Below are 6,000 nucleotides of genomic sequence, written 5' to 3'. Positions count from 1 at the left end.
CCTTTGGTAGTCAGGATTGGTGGGGGCGGGGGGAGCTTTTAATTTCCAACTTTGTTTGGCATTGATTACTTGCCAACGCTCCGGAGACCAGGGACTAGGCTTCATTCCATCAGTGGGAGGGAGTGACCAGCTCCCCGTGCACCCACGGCAATGAGAACCATACTGAACTTCTCTGCCTCTGAAGAGTCCCTCCTTCACTTTAGGAAGATCGGACTCACATCTTATGAATAGAATCTGGACAAAGATGAGGAGTTTGAGGTAAAACCAGAAAAAGAAATCTCCCTAGGAGTACATTATCCAATGAATGTGAGTGTCCTCCGGGCATACTGCCTACCCATTACCCTGACAGGATCACAAACTCCGCAGTCTTCAGGGGCCAGGCAGGTCACAGAAGGGAGAGAATGTCCCTATTGTCTGGGGACAATGAGACCTGAAAAGGATGTGCCTCTCTAAAGGGGCACAGCAACTCAACTCTCATTGCTTGCTGCTCTCTGATGCCGGCCCAGTACTGGCAGATCTTTTCAACATTAAAGAGAGGCCAGGAATCTAGATTTTTATGAAATGTTTTCTGATTTTTAAGTGTTGGTGACTAATTCGCTTTTTTTCTAAAATTCATTGTAGGCTCAACACAAGCATCTGAGCAGCTGATCCAGCCAGCAGGCCCCTCTGCTCTGTGTCCTCTCCTATCCCGAGCTTCAAGTGCAAAGTGTGAGCAATGACTACATAGGCCACATGCCAGCCTGGCCCTCAGCAGAGGGCTAGATCTGCATTTCTCAGCTCAGGCCCTCCTCCTGGGTTTTTGTTGGTTTGTTTTGGACCAACATGTGAGGCATGGATGAAGGAGAAGGAAGCAATGAAGTAAAGAGAAAAAAGAACCTAGCCAGTGGCATTCAATATGGCAGAGGTCAGGATGGTCTCTTGTGCTTCCTTATAGTCCCCCTGAACACAGTGCCTGGCATACAGTAGGTGCCTTAATAAACGTTCATGGATGGATGACAAAATGAAGGAATGAACTGGAAGACAAATGGAGTCACCGTGTAGTCCTTAAGGAATAATGACCAGGGTCCGAAGCAGAATTTACCAACCCATGTAATGTAATCAGGGATAGAAAGAGTGGGGCTTATGAAGTCAGAGGTCAGACTGGGGAATAAAGAAAGAGAGAGAATTTTAAATCTCATAGCCTGAGTCAAAACTGAGATACATCATTTAGCTACAGAAAGTCTGGATTTGAGTCACTCCTATGCTAATTAGTAACCATGCAATTTGGGGCAAGTTATGGAATGCCACTGGGTCTTGGTTCCACATCTAGACATGGGAGCCAAGATTATCCAGCTCCTAGAGGCGACTTGGGGACCAAATGAAATAATGGATTTTAAAGTGTTTTGTAAACTGACAAACACCCCAGAAGTGGGAGAGGGGGACAGAAGAGTCAAGTCACGTAGAGGATGATGAGTCAGAAGGACAGTGCAGAGCCAACATATTTCTTGGGCTGTCTGCATCACTTAACGTGTCAAGACGGCTGTTGGCTTAGCTCTTGGCTTGAGTCATCCTGATTAACAGGTGCCTGGCCAGCCAGGAGTTTGACTCCAAGCTGATTGGATGACTGACTGGGGAGGAGCTCCTGAACTTGGCTAAGAACTGGAAAAAGCTAAGGCAGCAGCCAAAAGAGAGAGCAACCTTCCCTGTCCAGCCCAAGGACGACTGGGTCATCTATGAAACTCATCTTGCAGTCTATCTTCCAGGGTACATGTGTAACAATTCTTCCCAGGGTCTCAGTGTTGATGAAGAGGGCACTCCAACAAGCAAGCTCATTCAGGGTGTGAATTATTTATGTTCGTAACATGCAAGTTTACATAGATCCATTACCAAAAATTACATTGGCAACCACTTCCAAGCAATTACAGTAACTGTGGTTTCAAGAAGTGAGCAAGATAATAAAAGAGAGCAGCCATCCTCAAGCCTGCTGAGAATCTCTCCTTGACCCCAATGGCTAGAAGCTGGATAAATGGTTAAGAACGTGGGCTCTGGAGATAGACAGATCTGGTTCAGATCCTAGCTTTGTCACATTGGGCCACTCCCTTATCTCTGACTCTCAGTTTTCCCAGGAGTAAAATGGGAATCACAGCAGTAGCTACTTCGGAGAGAATTTGTTAGGGTGAAAGGAGGCAACCTTTGCAAGGGGCTGAGTACAGTGGTTCTGTCAGAGAGAGCAGCCCAACAATGTCAGGCAGCACGTTTACGTGGACAGCCACTTTGCAATTCCATCTTAGCTCTAATTCCTTTCGCGCTGGGATCTGAGGGATTTGAGGCTGTTAGAGGTGGAAGCACCATTTAACGCAGACTTGAGCACAGAGGGGTTCTTTCCTTGCAGCAGAGGGTATTCTGAAAGTATATAAGAAGCTCTTTTGGGAGACAAAGAGGACCCCCAGTCATTAAAGCTCTAGACCACCCAAGAGCTCTTCAACAGGGATAGCTCCACTTTGCTCTCGTTTTTTATATTAGCCTTGTAGGATTTTGCTGGATGAAAAGTTTTCACTAGGAAAAGTAATTCGACCTCTTCATGATACCAAGGGAAAAGCTGAGACCCAGAGAAAAGTGACTTGCCCAAGGAAACTTTGGGACTGTGTAACAGACACGGGACTGGCTTTTATGTCTCCAAATGTTTGTTAAGCATAAATAAAAATTAGTCTGAATTATTAGTTTTTAGATAATAATATCCGCAAGGCAACTATCCTTCCTTAATCAGATCAAAGTCACATTCAGTCAAATATGCTCCTTTTCCTTTGAGACATGGGCTAAAAAATGTTATCTCACATCCAGAGAGAAGGGGAATCTCACTTAGGCATATATGCCTTGTGACTGTGATCATCACCCTCTGTTGCTTTGCTTTGGCTTTTATTTTCAAACTGGTGAAAACCAAGCCAAATTAAAAGAGATAGCAAAGAAATAAGGAGGAAGGGAGGAAAGGGAAAGCATGGAATCCCAAATTAGAAGAGTTGTGGACATGCACAGCGTCTAGCCCCCAGGAACACCACTAAATCATCATCATTCCATCGTCATGCGCATCCTCAGAGCCACTGAGCGTCTGAGCCAGACCTTACGCCAAACATTTTGCACATTTTCTCATTTGAACCTCTCAAGAACCTATGAGGTGTTATTATTCCCATTATATAGCTAAGGGAAGAAGTACAGAGAGAATTAAGTAAATAGCACAAGACCACAAGACAGGGGCAGAGCCAAAATTAGAATTCACATCAGTGCAACTCCAAAGCTCTCGCTCTTAACTACGATATAAAGTGGATTCACCCAAAAGCTGCATGAAACTTACACAAATTCAGCTAGAGATCTTCAAACAAACAAGGAAGCAAAACAACCAGAGAGAGAGAAATAATCTAATAGTATAAGTGGTTGCACCCGTCTTTCTAACCACTGACCGCGGACCCCAGGATGAGTGTCAGATAGAAGACGTGCTCCAGGGGCGCCTGGGTGGCACAGCGGTTAAGTGTCTGCCTTTGGCTCAGGGCGTGATCCCGGCGTTATGGGATCGAGCCCCACATCAGGCTCCTCTGCTATGAGCCTGCTTCTTCCTCTCCCACTCCCCCTGATTGTGTTCCCTCTCTCGCTGGCTGTCTCTGTCTCTGTCAAATAAATAAATAAAATCTTAAAAAAAAAAAAAAAAGAAGAAGAAGACGTGCTCCAACAGTCAGTCCACTGCCTCCTCCTGTAGCATCATCACCACTGCATACAGAGTGACTCTAGACCCGCTCTTTCATTTCATCTCAAAGTAAGCCAGCTATGACATCAGAGGCACCAAGAAGCAGCAGCGGTCCAGTCCAATACTGGGACGAAAATGGTAGTGTTTTGATTCCTTCAAACTCCAACAAGGGCAAGTCCTTCCAAGAGATGGGGAAATTTCCACTACACCCAATTTTTCTCCTTGTGTGTTCACTTTGGAACCCAGTTCCCTTAGAAGTTATGCTTCCTGTCGCTGGACCAACAGAGAGCCTGATGGAAGGCGGGGGCTTCAGGTTCTCACCAACCTGGAGGGAGACGCCTCCTCACCATTTGCCAAGGTTTGGACTAAGCTGATCACGGAAGGAGCCAAATGATGAGGAAAGCTGGACCTGGTATTTGGGGCTGATCTCTGAAGACTGCAGAAATTGGGTGAAACCAAGTGGAGCTGTACAAGGGAAGTGTCTGGACCCTCAGGAGATTCCAGGTCTCCATGGTGGATGCCCACCAACCCCACCCCCGAAGAATGCCATACTGCTAGCAGCTGGGCCAGGCCTCTTCTTGGCTCTGTGGGGAAAGGAAAAGGCACAGCTTGTTGGCCTGGGGGCACCGTTGCAGTTGGGCTGGGGCTCAGACTTTGGCCTGGGGAAAGGAAGACAGGCTACAGAGCCCCTCTCCATCCATAACAGCCCCCCCCCCCGCCCCCACCGCCCCACAATTGGCCGCCTGGTAATTCATAATCTCGATGACAGAAGATGTGGGAGAGCCAAGAGAAGGAACGAGATCCTTTCCAGCCAACTGGGATCTGAGCTGTTGAATTCAGAAGTTTATTTTATTAAAAATAAAAAGGGAAAGGGAAAAAAATTTGACCAAGGGTGATTACAGAGAGTCTGCGCTGCCTGGTGAAAGATGAGGACTCCCTCTTTCAGACAGTGGTTTTGTCTTCACCATGCCAAACAACTGGCACGTTGGCTTTGTTTTCTTGAAATGAATTGACCCGTTTTATTCAAACAAATAGATTAATTGTTTGAGTGCCAGGCACCATAGCCTTCACAGTCTCCTGCAACTTAGCAAAGTCTCTCACATAACAGTGTCGCACCCCTGCCCAAGCTGATGAGACATACAACTTGATCGTCTAGCACAGTGAGCCAAGGGGATTGCCGGAGGAGAGAGTCAAACATAACAGCCCGTGTATAATGAAGGTCCAAGCCCCCTTGGAGCTCAGGGGGGAACAAGGCCATTTGGAGCTGGCTACATCCTCTCCCCGGGGAGTTTCACTTGCAGATATGGTGAAGACCTAGGCGCAGACAGTTCTAGACCATTCTGCTGCTGACACTGCACTTTGTAACACAACACTCCCTGACTTCTGTGGTCTGCCCACTGGAGAGGGTCCCCTGCCCCTAACCAGATGAACTCTGCACACCAGCCTTCTTAAGGAGCCAAGCCCCTCTCTGCCTCCAAAGGCTAAGGCAGGTATGCATTTGCTACCGGTACACTTATTTTTTAGTTTTAGGAAGTAGTGTGTGTATGTGGCTGTGTGTATGTGTGTACACACATACATATGTGATTAATATTAATAATAATTCTTTATCTAGCTTGTACCTGTGAGATGTCCTACAACCCAACGTTTATCTCCTGTTGCCTGCCTTTCATCCTCAAACTAGTTCATGGGTTAGTCTTTTCTTCCTCTTACCAAGCGAGGAATAGCTCTTGTTTCTCTAAATCTAGAGAATTCCAGTGGATCTTAAAGGAGAGGTCTTAAAGTTTTCTTTTCCCATCCAATGCTTAGCTCCCTGTCCCAAAGCCCAGTATGGGACTGGTTCACAGTTGGCAACTTAATCAGGAGGTTGGTTAAAGGCCGATGGGGGCTTACCCTGATGAAAGGCAGCTTCAGGTCCTTGGCTCTGCTTCCTTGACTAAACTAGACCTACAGGAACTTTCATTATCATCTAACAACACACGCAGACACATCACTGAAAGCCTCACAAGGGCAGGTTGGAATATCCCCCTTTTCCCAGGGCAGACCCTGAGTCAAGGACTCAAGGGCAATGGTTCATTTGGGAAGTGATCCCAGGAAGCACCCACAGGGGATTGGGAAAGTAAGATGGGAGGGAAGGCAGCCAAAACAAGATGTGTTAACAAGCGACTGAGTCATATTCCCAATGGGGACCTCTGGGAAAAGATGGAGAGCGTGCCTCAGAGTTGCCCCCACCAAGCAGTATTTTTCACCAACCCCCAACTGTGAATTGAAGACTAGTCCAGCAGTAT

The sequence above is a fragment of the Ursus americanus genome, chromosome 15 (genome assembly GCF_024610735.1).
Source record: "Ursus americanus isolate L20-20 chromosome 15, mUrsAme1.1.p, whole genome shotgun sequence".
NCBI lineage: Eukaryota > Metazoa > Chordata > Mammalia > Carnivora > Ursidae > Ursus > Ursus americanus.
This window is presented reverse-complemented; position numbering follows the sequence as displayed.